Consider the following 23,511-nt stretch of genomic DNA (forward strand, 5'->3'; position numbering starts at 1 on the left):
AGTGCTTAATCCCCAGTCTGTTCAGTAACTACAGGAATATACAAAAGAAACAGTTTTCTCTCAATAGATCCAGAAAAAAAATGGATAGATATCCAATCGGTAAGCATCAGGCTGAGAGACAAAGTATCTTGATTGATCATTATAATGAAAATGGAAAAAATGTTATGAACAAAACCAAAATCTACTGTTCTGAGTGGCTTTCTAAGCAGTTACAGACAGTGCCACGAGAATGAATTAGAAGCCTAAGATTCACAGCCAGGTTTAGACCCTTTTGAAAATTAAGTGCTTTTAATAATTTTATTTCTTGTTCCAGCTGTCTGTAAGGCTAAGTAGGCAAAATAATCAGAAATTTTAAGGTCTGCGACTCTGTGAAATCACTGTGACTCAGAAGTGAAATCTGGTCAATAGGATGATTTGGACCAGTTTGTCTCCAATGTCTTTGGGAGAAAAAGGGGAACAACTGTTTTGGCAGCTCACAGCTCCCTGGCAGCCAGAAACTCCCTGCAGAGCCTCCGCTCAACACCTGGGACATCTACCACTGCTACCACCTCTACATGGGAAAAAAACAGCTGGGGTGGCAATTTTCCCAACATATTCATCCCAACGACACTAGGCAGGTCTTGGAAGGTGGTGTGGTGCTGTGCTGCTCATAGAAAGCCCCCTAGCCTCAGGTACAGCATCCCCAAACCACCACGATGGGAAGGAGGCCATGCACAGCAGCTACTGCTCATTACTCCAGATAATGGCTAGAATTAACTGCAACGTTTTTGTAATACTCTTCAGGAACCTCATTCAATCTACCAATCCCTAGAAATTAATGGTATGAACTTGCATTAAATCAGTCTGTCATTAGCTTGGCTTTCTTTATGGCAACTCATTAGGAGGTATTTCCTGCAAGCTAGAAGCCAAAAGAACATCTACAGACACAAGGTAAAATGCATTGTGGTACATTAGCTCCCCTGCAGAGCTCGCGTGTATCTCACAGCACACAACAGTCACAAGGTACGAACGCAGGGTGACAGAATGGGAATTGCCATGGCTATGGGCCCAGTCATAACCAAGGTTTGCTCTACTTTGATTAATTCACTTGGTACTTTTGAACAGGATGATGTGGCCTTGTGTTTGCTGCTCTTGCTGATCCATGCCTCAGTTATCACAGGGACAAGGAAACCATTTGAAATAGGAGTCATCCAGTAAGGATGTCCTCCCTCAAAATGCAGGTCGGTGGGATGTGAGTCCAAATATTTCTCAATACTGTAGAGAGAGGGACATACACCCAAGAAAACTCCTGCATCTGCTGGAAGTCCCATTGACTTCAACAGCAAATCTGGCCTGCACTGATAGTTAAGCCACTCTCAGCATTTGGGTACGAAAGATCAGGGTCCTTATTATTTGTAAGGAAAACTGTTCTAGAGAAACAGTCCAGTTCCTGTGGAGAGCTCTGCAGTGTTTTGCGAACACATCAGATCAGACAATAATACAGAAAGCTATAACAAGCTTATCTCCTACACATATGTGTGTGTGTGTGTGTGTGTGTGTGTGTACATGTGTACATATACATAAACAATCCTTTTTTCCACACAGGTATTTGCACAACATTCTAGAAAAAAAAAAAGGAGTAGTTAAAAAAATCAGGAGGAAAATTATTTGTACCATCCATATCGTAGGACTTGTGTTTTTTTCCTCTGCCTTCAAAAAGGAGCACACAAAGGAAGTTAAACAATTCCACCAGCCCTTAGTAACCAGCCTACAACACAACTAAAATTGTTAGGATTTTCTTTTAAGGCTTGTATTTTTATTATTTATCTTACACAGTGAAACTTCACTTACCCTAATGTCTTATCTGAAAAAAACCACACTTGTTTGAAATGAGGTCATGTCCCTTGACACACATTAAGTGATGTGAAAAGCCCCCATTTATTCTAACACCCATTTATCCATGTTAATACCATTTGAATAAAGGAAGTTTCACAATACATCAGACTTTTCTTTTTTTTGAAGAAAATTCAAAGTTAATTAAACCAAACCCTACAATATTTATGATTTTTTTTTTGTAGCTCAATGTGGTTTAGAAAAGGTGATGTTAATATTGACATTAATTAACGTCAATCTTAATGTACTATTACATTAATAGGCTGGCATATCATTCAGCCTAAGGCAATGTACTGTGCTGCTCAAGCTATTTATAACAAAAAACCAGCTTTGCCCCCCACCAAAAAAAAAAAATCAATTTATACTAAATGTTGTTGCAGAATCAGATTCATCACACTAGGGATTAAGAAAAAACGAAAGACCAATTTAATGACAGGATTTAGTTCATTATTTATCTTCTAGCATGTAAATTATAGATTGTCATGAATTTTTCATCCTTTTGGTGCCCAGTACCTAATTCATGCGAAAAACATAAGTCTGTGTTACAAAGAGCGAGCTCCCTGGCTCTGTGTACGAGAAACATCTCCTCTGCCTTTTGACAGACGATAATCTGTCAAAATGAAAAATTAATGGAGGCTCCCTTAATTCATCATCTTCTGCCTCTCTTCTATTAATGGCTTTTTTTTTTTCTAAACTTCTATAACTCTGCTCGCACTGCATAGAGCTGGTGGGTGGGGGGGTGAAGATAAACAGGTCAGCTGACTGCTTCAGCTTATGCAGTGCACTATAATTCAGCTGATAGATGGATGACATGTGTTATTTATTAAATGCATTGAGGAATCCTGTGGTTTCCAACATAGTCTGTAAGCATGCTGAGATAAAGCTCATACCACACGTCTTACTACTCTCAGCTTGGCCACAAAGAAAATTACTTTGTACAAAGGATCATAAAGAAGTTGCATGAACTAAGCGTGTTGTACTACATACAACTCAAGCCATCCATGTAGCAATTAAAAGAAAGAATTATGTAAAAACAAATCAATCCCTCCCTCAAATTTACCTTTGCTGAAATATTTTATGTTGCTGCCTCCCCCCCCCCCCCCCGCCCAGGACTTAGAGCAGAAAAAAGCATTTAACCAGTGCAGAAATATGCCATTATAAATACACTTCATAATTTTCCTAATCACTAAAATCTAAAAACGGAAAGCTGCACCAAAGGTTTTCTGCTTTTCACAACTCATCTACTTTTGCATGTCTGATGCTTTACTATGGTTGTGACAAGATAAAGCCCAGGAAAACCATGCCTCATCACAAACAGGGGATTCTGACAGTCACATGATGTGATTGTTAAGGACAGATGAGCTTTATGGAAATGGATCAGCCTACAAGTCAAATGAATATTTGCTAGAAATAGCAGAGGGGTTTATAACAACAGAAAAGCATTTCCTTTTATAAAGTGCATGCAGTGCACATCCATACATGCTTTGAAAGAATCATTTTCTGCTATGGAAATCCCTACTCAAACATCCATTTTTAACACTACAGTAATATTGTGGGCTAACTCCAGAGCCATTTCACAGAAAAAAAATGTAGCTTGTCTCTGTGTCAAGCTGAGTGGTACTTGGAATTAACTTCTGAACTAGTAACCTGCAAATTCCAGAAGGAATTAACAACCTATTACATATTAATTTTAACCTGCAGCCAAACAGGAATATTTTCATTGAGAACTTGCTGTCCCTCCCAGAGCAGTATAAGTATTGCAAACACATTCATTTATCACAATAGCTAGAATATGATTATGACACTGAAGCCTGGCCAATGTCTCACTGATGCTAATGGAAAGATATCCACTGAATTCATGAACAAGCCTTGACCCACATTTTGCAATTTGCTTGAACAGAGACTACGTTGTTTAGGTAGAGACAGCTTGACACCAGAGAGTCTTGGCCTGGAATGACAGAGGCCAAACTGACGTTCCCTGTTACTGAACCATGTTTACTATAGCTACAGCCTGCATATTTTAGGCACTAAATAAGAGAAGAACTTCGTATCTCCTTCCCCTATGATGGGGAGAGTAAAAATGACATTTTACCAGTTTTTCAAAATTATTCTTTTCTTTGTAAAATGTCTTGGTTAAATATATTAGCTTTTGGAAACCCTCCCCAATGCCCAAAATAATCATAAAAACCTGACAAATATTGAAGGAATTTTGATCATCCCTAATGGAAACAGGAGTAACTTATCATTATCAAACAGCTTTGCAAGTAAATTGATTGACTCTGCACATTCAAAAATGGCTGCAAAGTGAGACGCCTTCACAAGAGTGGTTGGTCAATGGATGTGGTACAAGAAACCTCTAGGACCAAAACTCATTAAGATCTGAAAGATGTTCTGTAGCCTCCATGCAATGAGCTGGTCACCATTTATTTAACGTGTTCACATTACAGCAATCACCATTAAAAAAAAATAAATCACTGTTCTGCTTTTTTTTTCTGAGTCTCAAAAAATATCCAATAGCTTTGAAGCCTAGAATACTATAACTTGCTAAAGAGAGCTCTCTCTCGCTGAGGACAAGGAGATGAAATTTTTATTGCTGCTCTCCATGCTGCACTTGGCCTAGAAACCAAACATCTTTCTCCAAAATAGCTTACCTGCTATTCGTCTAAACTGGTTATTATTTCTTAATAAAGCATTACCATACAGATAAGATTGCACCCATGCAGCATAGCTATTTGCCTTTAAAAGCTTGATGATGGAGAACAATGCAAGGGGGAGCAACAGAATCATATTCCTACCTGCCATGGGTCATAAAAAGAGCCCCCAACACCTTCTCTAGTGATCAAGTATTAAATCCTTCAGATACCTAAAAATTATTATGCTGATATGGCTGTTAAGGTCAAGGTTTAAAGTATAATGTGGATCTTAGAAGAAATTCTAGTGATTGATGTAACACATCAGACACTTACCTTGAAAAAGGTATTATTCAGCTGCCTCCACTAGAAGATTAAAAGTGGGGGAAAAAGAAGTTGCAGAACTGGTTAAATGATGGGTGGTTGTTCTCAGTGGTCAATGTTGCAATGAAATTACTGTAAAAAAATAGCTACTGATATTGAAACTTGCCTGCAACATCTTCTGATCTCTCTAATACATGTCCTCCAGGCAGCAGTTCTCTCCTCACCTCAGTAACCTTGTTACACCAGCTGGTTTCAAATATTAGCAATTTTCAAAATCATGTCTGAAAGATACTTTCTGTATACTCTGCATGTGAAGTTTCTGAAACTTTCCTGACAATGAAACAGGCTCTCTTTACATTTGCTTGGAGCCCAAGCCACTTTCACACAAATTGCTCCTTTTTTTCTGAAATTGCATGTCACTGTTTTTAATGGTTGCATAGGGTTTGCGACCACCAAGCTTTTAAACAGCATTAAGAGAATGACAACATTGAAAAGTGGGCAGAATTTTGAGGAAGACACATAAGCTATAGAAATATGGGAAGAAACATGCTTCACTGAAATCTTAGCTCGCTACCAGAAACAGTCTGGGATTTTTCCATAGCCAGTGCTTAGTAATGTATATCAATTTATATCAAAGCTCCAATGCTTTATGAATAGCATATCCTCTACTTATGACAACAATTTTATGTATGTTACATAAGCACCTTCATCATCAAGCCCATTATGGAACACTGATGTTAAATAGACGATTTGCCCAAATTCGAGGGAGTTACAGTTCAGAACACGATCACTTCCACTGTAGGGTAGAATAGACAAGGAGAGGCTATAGTATCTCCGCACTCAATGCAGCTCCGGTGTAACCTGGACTCAGCATGGCAACAGGAGAACCTGATGACCCCCTTCAGCAGCCTCCTCTGTCAAGTTCACTCCCACAGAAGCTGGGAGGACAACAGAAACATCTGCTCTTTGTTGCTATTTTTACGCCTAGACACAACCAACTGAAACACAAAAGCACAAGAAGAAAGTAAACTACGGACCGGTCAGTCTCACCTCTGTGCACAGCAAGATCATGGAGTAGATCCTCCTGGAAACTACGGTAGGGCACATGGAAAACAAGGAGGTGATTGGTGACAGCCACCATGGCTTCACTCAGGGCAAATTGTGCCTGGCAAACTTGCTGGCCTTTTATGATGGGGTTGCAGCCTTGGCGGGTAAGGGAAGAGCAACTGACACCATCTACCTGGACTTGTGCAAAGCATTTGACGCTGTCCCGCACAACATCCTTGTCTCTAAATTGGAGAGACATGGGTTTGATGGGTGGACCACTCAGTGGGTAGGGAATTAGCTGGGTGGTCGCACTCAAACAGTTGCGGTCAATGTCTTGATGTCCAAGTGGAGACCAGTGAAGAGTGGCGTTCCTCAGGGGTTGGTATTGGGACCGGCGCTGTTTGACGTCTTTGTCGGCGACACGGACAGTGGGACTGAGTGCACCTTCAGCAAGCTGCCAACAACACCAAGCTGTGTGGTGCAGTCGACATGCTGGAGGGAAGGGATGCCATCCAGAGGGACTTTGACAGGCTTGAGAGGTGGGCCCGTGTGAACCTCATGAAGTTCAACAAGGCCAAGTGCGAGGTCCTGCACGTGGGTCGGGGCAATCCCAAGCACAAATACAGGCTGGGCGATGAGTGGATTGAGAGCAGCCCTGCGGAGGACTCGGAGGGTATTAGTGGATGAAAAACTGAATGTGAGCCAGCAGTGTGTGCTCACAGCCCAGAAAGCCAACCGTATCCTGGGCTGCATCAAAAGAAACATGGCCAGCAGGTCGAGGGAGGTGATTCTCCCCCTCTACTCCGCTCTCATGAGACCCCACCTGCAGTACTGCGTTCAGCTCTGGGGCCCCCAGCATAAGAAGGACATGGACCTGTTGGAGCGGGTCCAGAGGAGGGTCATGAAGATGATCAGAGGGCTGGAGCACCTCCTCTATGAGTATAGACTGAAAGATTTGAGGTTGTTTAGCCTGGAGAAGAGAAGGCTTCAGGGAGACCTTATAGCAGCCTGCCAGTACTTAAAGGGGGCCTACAGGAAAGACAGGGAGGGACTTTTTATCAGGGAGTGTAGCGATAGGATGAGGGGCAATGGTTTTAAAACTGAAAGAGGATAGATTTAGATTAGGTATTAGGAAAAAATTCTTCACTGTGAGGGTGGTGAGACACTGGAAAGGGTTGCCCAGAGACCTTGTGGATGCCCTATCCACGGAGGTGTTCAAGGCCAGGTTAGACCAGGCTTTGAGCAACCTGGTCTAGTGGAAGGTGTACCTGCCCATGGCAGGGGGTTTAGAACTAGATGGTCTTTAAGTTCCTTTCCAACCCAACCCATTCTATGATTCTATGATAAATAGGAAAAAAAAAAATAAAAATCTTCTATTCATACAGCTGGAAAAATTCAGCTTCAGTTGCACAAATATAAGTGACAGAAGCACAAAGAAACTGAAAATCAGGCCCTAGATGATGTGCTTTTCAGCAGAAAATCCACATTTTCAGGTACTGGATGAACTTTTAAAGAATGAACTTGAAATTAAGAGGGAGAGGCTGGGGAAAAGCAAGAGCTTTGGTATCCATGGGAGACCTAACTCAGGGCTGCATCAGTTCAGGTTTTTGCTGCTCTAACATCATAACGTTGCCAGACAAGTTGTTTCATGTTCATAATTAGGGCCCTTTACACCACTTTCGCCACAATGTGATATAAATGAAGCTCTTATAGCCACTTGAGGTTTGTTTCATCCAGGTTACCTTTGTTCAAAGCCTCACATGTCCTCACTGGAGTTATTCCTGATTTACAGTCACATGAGTGAGAGCAGGATCAGGCCTTCTCCCGAATCGGTATACAACCACGTTGTGTCCAAAAGGATGTGTTTATGACTGAGATTAGCTTCATTAAAACACAAACTCACGGAACTAAAAATATGAGGCACCTGATTTTAGAATAAATTACCTTCATGAAATTATGGTCTTTTCTTCACACTGCAATATTCACAGGAAATTAATGAGGTTGTCAGATGAATTCTATGAAGATTTATGTGCTGATTAGGTGACATGTCTTAAAACAAAATAAAATAATAAAGAACCTCTTCCATTAAAAAAAGCAGCATACTTAATTTGAATTCAATCTTTTATCAGATTACTTCTGTTTAGTGGCAAATAGTTCCTTTGTTTAAAAACCCTTCACAAAGGCAAAGCCTCAGGAAAACATTTTGTAAAAGTATTTTGAAAGTCAAAGTCATTTTGACAGAAATCAAACCAGAAATAATTTCTCCCTGAAGGAATCCTGCTTTATTTTAATGATGTCTGGATTGTTTCCATTTAAATAGTGTAATGGGAATTTAAAAAAAAATTTTGACTCAAACTGTCCGTTTTAACAATGATCTTTCTTGTAAGCTTAGTCAGTCATTTGTCATATACATTTTGTTCAAGTGGAGAAAACAAATATTAAAGGAAAACAATTTGACTAAAAACATCTTCCCTTCATTAAGGAGCTTTATGTTCTAATGTCTGAAAGTGAAAGTCTGCTTTAATGGCTGCTGGGAGCTGGGGATCTCTCTGTCAGACACTTACTGAGGCATTCTTTCTGGGTAATAGAGGCTATTTATGGGGCTTTTCATGACCTTTCTTCTTGGTACTACCAACAGAGGAATACTGTAGGCATCTCTTTTGCATCCACATATCTGCTTGCTCACGGATTATTGTCTCTATTGTTTTCTTCATTTTGAAGAAAAATGTTGCATGTAATTAAAACAAGATAACAGCACAGTACTGTGTGTTCTATCACACATCTAACAGTCCCTGCAGTCATTACACATACTAACGTACATTACACTGTGGAGACAGATATATTGAAATAAAACTCCTTGTTTTATCATCTAGTGCATTTACGAAGCCTGTCCCACATTCTGGAAGATGCTTCATCAGTAAGAAAAGTACTTTTTGGGTTTTAATAGTACAAGACAGACCTTCTTTTTTAAAAGAAAAAAATCTCCTGTAATTGTTTACCCAAATCCCACAGTCTTTCCAAGTTAAATTGAAAGCCTCTTTACTTAAACTAATCCATTTAATTTTGCATTGTGAGAACCAGACATACTCGCTTTGAGTCAGAACTTGGTTCCAGAAAGACCCTCCGCATAAGCTCCTGATTCTGAAAACACCTCCCGTCTTAACTTTCAACAGAGCCACTACTCATTTCGGGAATTTCTAACTACCAGCAGCAGTAAACCTTTAAAGCGCCACATCCTTTAGCTATACAGATGTATGCTCTAGCACTCCCAAAGAGTCTCAAATTCCTGCATGTAAAACCAGCACCAGTCAGCTCCCCTTTTTAACAGCATTCTCATCATGATTTCCTTTCAAAAAAGAAGGATTTGTACAATGATGTGCAGTCATTTACAAAGTAATTGTTTTTAAAGTTTAAGAAGAAAATGGATATAGTGTGTTCCACTGCAAATACATTGGTATCACACTTTAAGTAGAAAACTTATACATTACTATTCTGTCAGAATTACTGCTAATTAATAGCCCTTCGCCCACTGACAATAAATTTGGACCCAAGTAATGAATGTCTCAACCAGACCCAGATGCCTAAGGCCATGCAATTCCATGCTACAGAACTACAAATGAGTCAGGAGTTTGCTATGTGTCAGCAACAAGCAGTTTGATTTGGAGGTGGTGTTTTTGCATAATAGTGCAACCAAAGGTTGAAAAAACAAGCTTCTGAAGCACCACTAGACAGTACAATCTCCATTAAGGCAAAAAACTGGTTAGCTAAGCTATCATATAGTTGAGCAGCACTGGGGATAATTGCTACTATGTCCTACTGCCCAAGTTTCCCCTATGGTTCCAATTTGATACAAATGTTGAGAGCTATATGAGATTCTGAAAAATAAATAATTCAGAAGGTTATTAAGGCTGTACAGTCCAGCACGCAAAAGTTTGGAGATACTAGGCAGCTGGTTCCTTTTCAAACCTGAGTGAGGCTGTTTGTGTATATATCCATAATAAGAAAATAGTCTTAAATTTCCTGAAACAACTTATCATGAAATACTATCAAATGAGAAAGACTCCTCAAGCTGGAGTCTCAGAGAGCTGGGTACATAGCACAGACTTCTACCACTGGCTGTGATGAGAAGTCTGGCAACAATAAGCAGACTGTTATCATCACAAGGGATCAAGTGCTTAAAGCGGGGAGGGTTTCACTGTCTCCTTGTTCTCTGGTTCAGTGCTTAACGCCATAATTGTCTCTGAATTTGCTTCTTCCAGCTGCCAGGGTAAGTCCTGCGCAGTCCCTGCAGTCTGGTGATGCAGCATGCTCAACACAGACAATTTCTGGACTGAATCCAGAGAGCTTTTATTTTATTTTCAAGTGAACATTAGAATAACCAGATGAGCATGGTTAGGCTTAACACCATTGCAAGTACTTGCCCATATCCCTGCTCTGTCCTCACCAGACCCCTTCGCAAGTTATTGCCAACAGACTTCATCCTAACTAAAGCTGCTGTTGCCAATTGCTTGCAGAGTGTTGGTCAGGTGGATCAAAGGTGTAACAGCCAAATGTAAACAGATTGGACATCTCTGAAACAACTTTAATTTTTTTTTTAAACATATATATATATAAAAATATCAGCTGCTGATTTATAAGGTATGACTCGCCTCTCAGTTTAAGACACAGAATATACCCTAGCAATCACACACAGCTAGGGGCCACCTGGATGCCTGGCAATAGCACATCTCACCCCCCTGGGAAATGCTGAAGAAACCACAGTACCCACTCCCACCAGATTATCTGTAGGCTGGAATAAAGAAAGAACAATTCCGGCCTTATGGATATCTACTAGACAGACAGAAAGCATACATGGATTACTATGATTTCCTTCGGCTGTTCTTGCAAATTAAACAGGTTTGTTAGACGGCCATGACCTTGCACAGTCCCTCGGAGGCCAATAGCAGAAGCTATTGGAGCTCCAGCAGAGGCTGGAGAACTCAGTGGCCCTATTCCAACGCGCAGCCACTGAACAGGGTCAGGTCGAGGCTTTTCAGAAACTCGTCTTGGATTTTCAAGGAGCTTGAGAAGACAGATCTCTGATGCTAAAGCAAATTTCTCTGCCAATTTTTAAACAAAGAGCAAAAAAACCTTTCTAATTAAATCATTTAAATATTTTGATTATCATGAGGAAAAGCCAATCTCCTCCTTTCCTCGGATTTCTGTACCCTTGAATGCAGCGGAACTATTTTTCCTGAAAGTTCTCTAGAACATTTAGCCTGAAGCAAATATTTACATAAAAAGTTTTAGTTTGAATAATTAAAACCTGGCAAGTGAAAATGCCAAATGCCGGACTACCTTAAGAGTAAGCAGTGTTACCAACTCCATCTGTAACAGTCACTTGCATAACATTTTATGAAACCCTTTAGGACAGAAAAAGCTTGCACTTTCTCTGCTGACATACTAATAATTTTGTATACGAGAGTGCTACAAATCTTCTAAGTCAGAGACATCACTGATAAAAAGCAAACAAGGACCAGAAAAGATCATAGCTCTACTTCCCAAACATCATAATATAGCTGCTGCGCAAAATCTGTGTGTAAAATGCCTCTGAGAAAAGTGGAAGTGTAGTCTATTTTTCAGACAGCAGTCTACAAAAGAGGGACATTTTCCTGCTTTTATAAAAAATTTCATGAAAAGAAGTTTGAATGGAAAGACTTTAAGTTAAAGATTTTTTAATTTGAGCACTTATTCTATCAAATGTGGATGTGACTTGATTTCTAAGTGAACAATCAGATGTTATATGTGTAAGATGCATCAGAATGGCACATATACAGATAGTTCTTAATACGTCGGTGGAAGTTACTATAGATTGTCTCAGCTTATTAATTAATGCACTCCAAGCCACCGACTGATCTTTTATGAAGACATATAGGAATAACTTATTTATAGGCAATGTATAAATGTATTCTTTCCACTACCTGTAACCAAACATTTGGTGGATGAAATGAGTCAAAAAAAACCCAACCAAAAGGAAGCTGTACAGAAAGACAGAATAAGGGAGAGGGTTTATAACCCAGCCCTCTCCCCAGAATTATAGGTTCGCTTTAAAGATGGGTTAGATAAATATCTTTCATGAAAAGCTTAAATGTCTTGCTGATCCTGCCTTAGGATAGGGGGAGGATTAGTCAACCCCCTTGAGGTTGCCTTTCATCAGAACTGTCTATAATGCTATGTTTGTAAAATGTTAGGGATTATCTTGGCAATAAGACTGTCTCCTGTTAGAACAAGACCTTAAAGAGACGAATTAATGACTCTGACTAATTGGATAATACAGCAAAGAATGGGTCATGTTCTGTATTGAGGTCAGGCTCTGGTCCTGTTTGGGCTAAGCAAGTTAGCATAACACTGCATTACAGCTAGCTCTTGGCTATACATATTGAAAAGTTGCGGCCAGCACGGTGTTTGGTAACTTGATCCTTCAAAGGTCATCTTCTAACATGATAAATGCTAGCAGCGAGGACAGGCCCTAACTGCTGTCTGGTGCGCAGAACACTGTTCCGAGATAAGCACGATGAATTCCTGCACTTGTGGGTTAGAAATATCAGCTAGCTGTTTGATGTGCTGTGACAGTATGGGAGGTGACCTTTCCCCTTGCTTGCTCTTCTCATCATCTGCTCGTTGATACAGCAGCATCCGACTGCACACTGAAAAGGAAACAGCATTTATACCATGTACCAGCAGCTGCTACAGCCTGCACTCAGAGCGAGCTGTGCAAGAAGTACCCACTCTGGATGCCCTGCTGCTCAACCGCTAACGTACCAGAGGGATACCATGTCAGCTACAGCAAGAGCTCATTTTTGTTGTCATGCCCCAGAGCAGGTGTGTGTCTTTAGCAGGGGTCTTCAGGCCTGACCTAGTCTCGGCGAGAGCAAAAGCCTGACTGTGTACCAGGAGGTACCCCCAGCTGCTGCAGAGGGGATGGGGGGGGGGGCATGCCCCTCTCCAGCTGCGTTTCACCAAGGGTGCAATTAACACCCAAATGACTTCAGGGGAACCCCTCTCATGCATCCTTTCAAAGTTTTAGCGGGAGACTTCCTTTTCTCCCTTCCAGTCCCAACCCATCCAGCCAAAGCAGAGCTTGGCCTTGAGCATCCTTGAACAGTTCAAATATGACTCTGCTGTCAATGTATTTTCCAGTTAGTTACAGACAACACCATGGCGCTTAACTCATCACCTCAAGGTCCCTTTCCAGAGTGAGGCAGTCTTTTTGCAAAGATACTCATTAACATTTGACAGACTTAGCCTTATAGCAAACGTTCTGGATGGACCTCAGGAGGTGATGCATGTGTTTCTCTACCCCAATGCAGGCTCTGCTGGCCTTATAAACACTTAGGTAAGGACCCAACACAATCTTTGCTGCTATGCCATTATTTCTTCCGTTTTCAAAAAACCAGAGCCTCGGTGGGGCTTTTTATTTCTTACAGTCACTTGATTGCACTTAGCCTTTTACTGCTTTAGTGAACTAATTTTCAATCAAGTTAAAAATGAATTCCAAATGCAGGATCCATAATTAAAAAGAAACAGTTAATCCTTTGTGACAATCTGAGTCCAAAATTATGTTTCTAAATTATTCGGACAATCATTTAGGAAAAAAAAAAAAAAAATTCTCTCCCAGGCTTGATTACATCAATGCTCTAAAGAAACATTTCTTCCTTAGGTCTCTGATTTCCCTGGTGGCTGTGATATAAACCCTGAACTTCTTAAATGTCACTTAATTTATATGATTTTTCTGTTTACCCTTTTAAAATGACAAGTTGTTCTGTAGTATTTATGTCCGTTTGAAAATTAGATATCATGGGCAATCCAGTGCTGCAGTTGCATTTCTGTTAGTTTAAGCTTAGTAAGCACTTATCATAAAAAGAGAAAATAAAACTATGCGTACTCTTACTTTTTCAGTCTTTCCTTTTTGTTAGAATGTCCACCAATTTTAAAAAAACCTACTCATTTAACTTTTTACGTGTTGATTCTTAACAGTAGAAGAAATTTAAACTGATTATTACTTTGCCTTTCGTGAGCAACCGAAGAAGTTATGGGCCTGCTTTTAACTCTCCATTGCTGACATGGGTTAATTAATTTCACTCCAGCATGTGGTCCGCAGTGAACTCTCCTCATGTGGCATCACCTTGCGGCGGGCAGTGGCTTGCAAACATTATAATCTTTTCAGAAGACCTTCTGACAGTAATGAAATTAAATTGACCTGTGTTGCATCTGGTCTCTGAATTAAGATGGCAAGATTTGTAGGCATCCATTTTGACCGGAGAAGCATAGCCCAACTCCCCAGATCATGCTGAATTTTAAACAATTTCTTTTTCACATAATAATTTTACAGTCTTTCCAAAAGGCCATCCCCATTAACACAGGAAAGGCAAAACAAGTTTATCATACTAAACAGGCACATATGAGTTACCTCTGTGTTTATAACCTGTGTTTATAGTTATTTTATATCAGTGAAAAAACATGACTTGATCTTGAAATTAACCTATTTGGCAAAATATTTTTCAAGAATTGTAGAGAATGCCCACATTCTAGTTGAGTCCGGGAAGTTTCATACTTCAATCAGGAAGAGAATTTATTACAATGAAATGTAAAACGATCTTGTTACTCTTGCCCAAGGAGACAAGCCTGGTGTTATTGCACTGTCTGTATGCCTCTACTAACTTTTGAGACTAACAACATATTTTAACTAAATTTATAGGACGGTGGAGATCTCGGAGATCGGCATTCCCAAAGATTTGGAAAAGAAGGGACTAAACGGACCCACAGAAAATCTCTCTTTGCAGGGAAAGTTTGTCTCTGAGCTCTAGCACAGTACGAGATGCTGAAAGAGGCATGTAGAAGAGCACCACAAAAACCACATTTCATAAGTGAGGCTCTTCATGAAACTGTACTTTTTAGCACATCCACATTAATGAATTAATCCCGTTTTCTTAACTGGATGATCAAGTTCAGTCTTCGCACCACAGACTCCACATATCTCTCATTAGTGCCTGGAGCCCATGCATGTTCTTGTTTTAGACTCCTTGCTAGCATTTTCACATCTAGGCTATGCTTGATTGCTACAGATTCTTTTTCAAAACAAAACTGGAGGTTGTCTGATCTGACAACCCAAATCACCCTATGATTTTGAGCATCTTCTGTCTATTCACACACCTAAACCAGTTACCTTGCTCCCTGAGATTTCCTAATTACTTTTTGTTATATTATATTTTAGTTGTAAGACCTTGGAAAAAGGACTGCCTCTTCTTTTCTCATCCATCGAGTTCTGGTTCAGAACTGGACTTCAAGGTACATTAGCAATAGAAGTTAACAGCAGACAGTCCAAACGCTGCCGTTGTACCTAATTTAAACGCAGAGGTAATGGTTGAAACCACAAGTGGATTCTTTAGTGTTCTAGTGATCAATAACCTGTAAGAACAAGTAAATCTGTAAAACCATGAGCTAGAATAAAACGGTTTTCATAAGCTGCACCTTCTAAAAATGAACCAAAATCAAACTGTCACAAATACTGGATGAAAACACTAGGTGTAAACTGAGGATCAGAAAGATCATGCGTGTGATGCTTTCTTAGGTCAGTGATCGCTGCTATCGAATCTCAGGCTGAAAGAAAACAGGGTCTTCTCTCTCTCTCCCTGCAATTTAAGACTCAAAGCAACAGAAATTCCCTCTAGTGCCAACCTCTTAATTCTAGTTGATTACCTGCTATATTAATATGATGATTTGCTCATTTGAACCCATTGATCTGTTGATTCAGTTTTAATTGCAACCTTGATTTGATCACTGTGTAGCTCCATTCTTAATTACCTCAGAGATACTACCTAAGATTGGCTCAGTTATATGCTGGTTTAATTTCATAGCTCCTTGCTTATCCTAAGTTTTTATTCCTTAAGTAGGACACCAGACTGCAACACAGCTCATGAATGCAAAGAAAAACTATTTGCAAGCCACTGGTGATACTTTCAAATGAGTACCCAAGTCATTCTCATATGAATTCTAGAAACCATCGGAAGCCCCTTTTATTTCGTTTTTAAATAGGGGACGTAAAAGATCTGTCTGAACCTCAGCATCTTTGAGAATGTGTTTGCAAATTAGACTTCCACTTTGGGATTCAGAGGTAATCCCAATTTTAGGCAAAGACTTCCAAATTTCTTGAGCAGGAATCCCAAGATTATTATTCCCTAAAAAATAAAAAATAAATAGAATTTCATTTGATATAATTTTTATTCATACTGAAGTCTTACATGACCCTCACTTAACAGAAAATTAAAATTTCTCTTGAAAGAAAAAGAAGAAAAAGGAGATGAAGTTTGATAGGGGACATCTGTTGAAAAAGGACCTTCAAGGTCACTTTTTTTGTCTTAGATGCATATGAAGAGCCAAACCCCCCAAAGGGCCTAACAGGAGTCATAATTAACTTTCATTGTCTCAAACCCCAGGGCAGAATGAAATTGAACCAAGGGTAAGAAAGGAAAGGTCAGAGATAAAGCTTTGCATAAAATGTCACACGCTACGCAGGAATGGGATGCCTACCTATTTGCCAGTTTTGTGAAAAGGCATAAATGCTCATTTTTCACCTGTTGAACATAAGGGGAAGGAGAAGAAGAATAGTGAAGAATAAAGCAATGGGAATAAAGGGCTACTGAGAGATCAGGATGACATCCAATATGTCTTTTCACCCAAGATATCTAAAACCCAGTAGTTAGTACTAAGGTGAAATTTTAGAAGTTTGAGACCTACCAGCCTGCCAGGAACACTAAACTATTTTGGGAAGCACCAAGGAAGAAACTCTTACAAATTTTAAGGCAAGAGCTACAGCACAGTTACTTATTCTTGCAGCTGCAGGAGATCTAGGTGGTGCACACCTCCCTTTGCACTTGCTTTCTGTGAATAATTCAATGTCCTAGTGTGCTGGAAAACCAGAGAAACTGGACTATCTGAAAGAGTATTCTAACATGTATGTCTTCGTTTGGTGAAAAAGTGGAGTAAACCAATATTTATTTGTTTGTTTCAAGAAAATTAACTCTGTGGCTTTGCCTCAGTCATATAATTTGACCTTCAGGGCCTAAGGCCATTATTCAATTACAAGAGATGAGGGTGAGATCTAAGGTAACAGAAGCTTATGACATGGGCTTAACACAAGATTTCTAAACCTTCCTCTATCAGACCTGCTTTTGTCTGTTCCAAGATACGCAGTGTTGCAGTAGACAGAATTCAGGTCCATTTGAGCACAGCGGCACCTATACTGCTTCACGTTGTAGTCCTTCAATAGCACAATATGTCTGGTTAACAGAGTTCATACTGCCTTTAATTCAATGCAGGGGCACCCACCTGCAGCAGGACTGAGACTGGCTGTCTCTGCTTTGGAGATGTCTGGGCTGGTCAATAAGCACAAAAGACTGGCCGTACATTTGCTGTGTCGGGGCTGTCTCTTACTCTGTTTGTACCCTGGCTGGCATAATGGCGTCTCTAGGCACTGCATTACTAATATTAACTTCAAAGTACTTTTTTCAAGTTTAAGAGTTGAGCTTGAAAAAAACCCCTAAACATGACACCTTTTAAAGATAGGAGTCAGTGGACTACAGAATATTGACAATTGCAGTACTTGGATAAGTAAACAAGTCTCTGTGGATTTGATAGCCCAATAAATATCCATTATTGCTTGTTGCCAGACTATGTGCCTGAAAATGAAAATGTGGACAGAACAGTTCTTAATGGCTGATAGCAAAAATAATCGAGTCTTATCTAAATGAAACTTTATTGGCCTGGATGAATTATTTTTGGCCTCCTGTAATCAAAGCTGAAAATTCACCTGTCAGGCACAGTATGGTAAAACTCATTAGAACCTCACCATGTGCTGTTATGAAATTGCTCCATATGGCAGTGCATGATTGTTTATTTACTAGATTCAAATATAGGCAGGTTTCAGAAATATAAAAAAAATACATTATTTTCAAATTCCTTTAAGGCAAAAGCGTATATGCTGAAGTTCCTCACTTCTGTAACGGAAATATTTCACTTGTACAAAGAATTTTGCCTTGTGCAGCAGTGAAGCTATTGATCAGGCAATTGGCAATCCTCAAGTGTGAGCACTCATTAAGGCAAAGGTATATGAATCATTTTTTAATGACATCTCTTTGCTTTCAGCAGCTTAGCATGTGTCCTGGTTTCAATGGATGCACTGTAATTTAGGCAAGCTGTCTACAGACTTCAGCCATTACTCTTACCATATGTTTTCTTCAAAAATTACCATGCACTGGGGCCTGCTAGCTGCATTCATGTAGCGAGGTGCACTCTCTCTGCTGTATCAGCACGTTAACATTACTTGAAAAAGCAAGAGTAATGTGCTTATTATAAAGAGAAATTCCCAATTAGCAAGTTTAGTGCATGTGTGTTAACTTGGATTAAATACATTCCAATTATGGGCAGCTCATTATTAAAACTACAGCCAGCTGTTTGCCAGAAATGTGAGATCTGGTAAACAAGCCTTTCCCTATTCCCTTGCAAAAGATCCCAGGTTATTTCTTCTTCTCATTGGTTCCCAAATAATAAGTATGAATACTGCAGTAAACTGCCCTGCCATCCCCCATCTACACGTTTCAAAGCAGAACAAATGCCAGAGAGGGTGATGTGTTGGTTAAAAAACAAGGAAAATCAGAACTCAGTGGCCAGAAGAGCCTGGGGGCTCATGTATAATTTGGGAAACAGGCTGCTGCCAACTTCCCTTGCTAAGAACACTGGACTGGGGGAAAAAAAAAAAAATCTATTGAAACAGGAAAGATTTCATCCTACTAGTTCCATATATTTTTATAGCCTCAAGTCAAGTGCCTCTGATGTGCATGTTGGCTTTATTATGCTAAACTGTTATACCATTCAGGTGCCCCAGTTACTGGGGGCCTTCCAGAGTGGGCCCAGATTACAGAGAAACATATGTGCATTTTTCTTAAACCTTTAATATTAAATGTTTTATTAAGTGGATACAAGACCAAAGAATTGGAAAAAGGTGAAAGATACAAGTTCTGTTTCCTGTTAAATCCTTAACTTCATTGTATTACCTAAAAAATATCTACTTAAAAATACAGTCCCCATTTTCAAGTTATTCCAGGATCCAATTATTTCAATGGAAGTTAACTAGTGAGGTAGGATTTAAGTACCTCTGGATTGCAAAATATCTTCAGAAGTTTCAAAATATGTCAGTTGTAACATCAGAGGATATTTTTTTCAGAGCCTCATTTTTAAGCGTACATTTTTGGGAGAATGGTGCTATGCCAGGAGGTCACTAGTAACGTTAACTTTTGTACTATCATATTTGCAGGAAAACAGGGATACAGCTCTCAGAGAGCACCAGCAGCCTCGGGAGGCAAAATCTGTTAAGTTCGACTTTTGTTCCAGCATTAACCAGAAAAATGAAAAAATCCATAATCTGTTCCCAACTGCTAATACAACCAAAGGAGAAAAACAAAGATCCTCTCTCTACCACTGTGTTAGAACGAGGAGGATGGTGACTGCAAGGCTATATAGACACACGTGCAAGCCGTAGGCCGAGGCGCCAACTGAGGGCTTAAAACCGGCCCCATATCATAAACACCAACAAACAACAGCGCCTGCTTTGATGTCTATGCTCACTTGAAGCTCAGCTAAATCCAAACTTTAGCTTCTAGAAGGAGAATTTGTTTCTCAGACCTAGGCCTGCAAAACCAGCCCAGCTGGGGCTGCGCCAAGCTAAGCGGTTCCAAGAAGCTGCTGCTGTTTGTTCACAGGCCTTTTAGGTCTGTGATATTTTAACTACATTTGTACATCAGCAAAATCTAACAAAAAAAAAAAGGAGTAGATGCAATTGAACAGAAAAAAAAAAAAGTTTTTACCCGTATAGCACGTTTCATTCAGATACTGGTTTAAACGGAGTCACTCTCAGAGGACACGCACGCACAGCCGAGGCGCAGGCGTCAGCATGGTCCTCAGGTGACCTGCAACCATTGCCCAGTCCAGAAGTCCCAGCCAAAAGCAGGGAGATGCTCCTTCACTATTCAACCACATAAGAAAATTAAGAATGTATTCCCGGGTCTCATCCTTAGCGTCCAGTTGTTATTCTTTGCAGCTTCCTGGTCCCTACACTTGAACTTGGAGTAGCATTCAGCATGTCAAACAAACAAGTGGAAGCTAGATGGACCTCTGTATTGAAATCTTATGACAGAGGTAAGCATGGGGTATTTTAGACTTTATATGAGGAGGGAGCAACTTCAGCTGTCCCCAGGTTCAAGCACTAATCTTGGTCTGAAAAAAAAAAACCAACTCTATTTCAACCACTGGAGAGGTTAAATAGCATGTGGGTATGACACAGATACAGAGTCTATCTTGAATTATGGCAATACCAATTCCTATCTTGAATTATTCGAACAAAATCCTCACAGGCAACCAACATTTTTTCCAAACCCAACAACAAAAAAATCCAAGTTAGTGATAACTGAAACAGAAGATACATCTGAAAGACACACCTCTGCCTCATGTGAATCTCTCTTATGTTATTAAGCAAAAACACTTCACAAAGCCAGAAGAAACAGGATAATTAAGAACCATGAGGAAATACCACTCACACAATCATAATACTTGTAGGCTTATGAAAAAGGAGAAAAATAGTTGTATCAAATATGGGCCAAAGCTAGAGCACTGGAGGGTTAGAGAAGAGGTAATCCCGCTGTAGGCAGTCACATACTTTCGCATTGTCATTAGGAAATTCTGTTTAGTAGACAAAGAGTTTACTGGCTCAAGGGATACTGCTATAAAGGTTTTCAGCATTGTTTGTGCATAATCTACGTATAACATTCAACTTGGGAATGAGATATGATGTAGAAAATTGCCTTTGCAGTCCTTGAAGCCAATAATTTAGCTCTGCAACCTTAATTTGTAAGGGAAAAGGGATGGTAGCTGGAACATGAATTTGGATCACCGTCAGATTTAGGAATGAAAGTAATTAATGCCTCTGTGAAACTCCCCTGATAGTTATTTTTGGATTCAAAATCTTTAAAGAAAAGTTTTAATTTAGGGGCAGAAGCTCATTATATTCTCAAAAGAATCCTGCTGTACTAAAACATTCTGCCTCCAATTCATAGCCCCACATTCTCTCTATACATACAGCTCCTTCACTGATAAAGCTGCAAATTATTTCCCACCTTAACTGCTGAAGCTTTGATTTGCTCTCTGAGTTGTTCCAAATCGAGGCTGCTTGCCCTCATATTCAAGGCTCTTACTATTACCATGGAATGACGGTGACCAAAGTCTTTCTTTTCACATTAGCTCAATATTTTCTGCCAGCTGCCACACCTCCATCTTCAAATTTCCTTACAACTTCTCCCAAGCAACTAACTCAGAAAGAACCTGCTCTATAACACTCCTTGACTCACCAAACCATTATTAACTGTTGTTTCCCACTGTAGTACCTCCAAGACATCATGGAGGTGTTAAAAAATTATTGAGGTGACAACATTACCTGATTGCCACCTGTGAATTTCACCTCTCTGCTTTCTCCAGCTCTCCCCTTCATCAGTTCATAATTTTACCTGACATTGTTTAATTGTGGATTGTATGTTGCTCCAGACTGTAAAACACTCAGCCCGTGTTTGGTGCTATTATGATATATTAATAATAAAGGACAATAGAGTTGTACTCCTGGGGAAGGGATAGGGAAGGACTTTAGTGATTTTCAGGCTGTGGGTTTATTTTTTTATTTTAACCTGCTCTTTAATGCCCTCTGTGACTAAGCCCCAGATGATACCAACCAGGCCGAACTAATATTTAATCCTACTCCAGATTCCTGAATCCTTCAGCTCTGGTAGTTCATTTGCACTCACAGCTACAGTTCCAGGGATCAGCACAGTTTCTGCTAAAGCCAATGGAAATGTTCCTGTTGGCTACAATGGGCACTGAAACAGGTACTCGGACAACTAAATAGAGTAGTGAGTTTAGTAAAGGTTTCATCTATTGACTTATTTTCCCTTATACAAAAGTCACCTTTCATCTTTAGTTATTTACATTCTCCAAAGCAAGTACTTATGACAGACAGCTGCAAAAAAACCCCAAAGGTTTTGGAGCTGAAAAGCAAGCAGCTGTGCTCTGCCACTTCTATTGGCATGGGGACGTATTTTCAGATTCTCAGTCAAACCTGCAAGTGCTGTTCAAGGTTCACACAGGGATAACTGCGTTTTGAAAGCTTCCAAAAGGCCAGCACAAACACTAGGGCCTTATCCACGTTTTTAAGCCAAAGGGACTATTTATGTGAGCAAAGTTAAGCTTTGAGCAAGCCTTCACAGGTTTGTGCACCGGTATTATAATCTCACACATGAGCAGAATCATTAATTGTCCTAATTCCTTGGCTATTTTAGTAAGAATAATGAAGGGAAAATCATATACATACTTCAGTATTAGCTTAGTCTCTCTTCAGCTGCCACCGATATCTCTTCTGAATTAGAAATGGTAGTCAAGGTTTGCTAAAAAGGATGGCCACACCATTCTCATTGTTAGCTCCTGAAGAATGTATTACTTCAAAAAAATCTTATCTCTATGATTTGGGTTTTGATAAATAGCTCTCTTGGAGAAATGCCACTAAGCATTTCCTTCTGCTGCTTCTTTTTTTTTTTTAAAGTAAGATTTCCCCCCCCCTATTTTAATAGGCTGTTATAGCCTTTAACATACCATGAAATTAAATGCCTCCATTGGGGATCCATAACTTATCATAACAATAGTATTTCTAGCACTTGTTGGAACTATGAGGAAAGTTAGAAGGTGGTACAATAATGAGTGTAAAATTTTAAAGGACTACAGAATTGTCACTATACATTACTGAGCTTCCATAGTTAACCCATGAATTAAAAGCATATAAAAGTGATAATAGCTGAATTTCTAAAGAAATGATTGACACTTGGTGAAATCATCATTTTGCAGGAATTTACCTGCGAACTGCTGGGAAGCGTAAAAAACCCCAAAACTTGGAAACATATTAATCTCATAACTGACCCTGCTTTAAGCAGGAGGTTGGACTAGATGACCTCCTGAGGTTCCTTCCAACCCAAATTATCCTTTGATTCTAATAACTTCTACTAATTTTTGCTAGGTACCTGTATTGATAGATATATTAAGTATGTAGCAAGAACAGATCGCTTTCTTCTTGCTTGCATAACATTACAAAATCTCCGGGGCAGAATTAATTAAAAATGGAAGGCCAAATTCTGCCAGATGTAAATGGCCTTCTAGTAATAGGAATCAATATGTGCACCCCTCTCTAGGTTTGAGGAGATGGACATGGTCTGATTTATAGAGGCGTTAAGCATTTACAGTTCCCAATTAAGTTTCTTTTCTTTCAAGGAAGGAGGGAAGTTCTTCAATCAAGCAGTCTGCACCTCCCAAGAATAAGGCTATGATTCAGGAAAACTTTTTTAAGAGTACTCACAGCTCTGTCTGCTCGGCTTAAGTATCTTGCCCAGATCCAAAGCTTTGCTCAGTGTCCAGTCCTTCAAGACTCCAATAAAGAAATGTTCAACATGGAATTATAGAATCGTTTAGGTTGGAAAAGGCCTTTAAGATCATCCAGAGTCTAACCCTTAACCTA

The sequence above is a fragment of the Aquila chrysaetos genome, chromosome 25, assembly GCF_900496995.4.
Source record: "Aquila chrysaetos chrysaetos chromosome 25, bAquChr1.4, whole genome shotgun sequence".
NCBI classification, from domain to species: Eukaryota; Metazoa; Chordata; class Aves; order Accipitriformes; family Accipitridae; genus Aquila; species Aquila chrysaetos.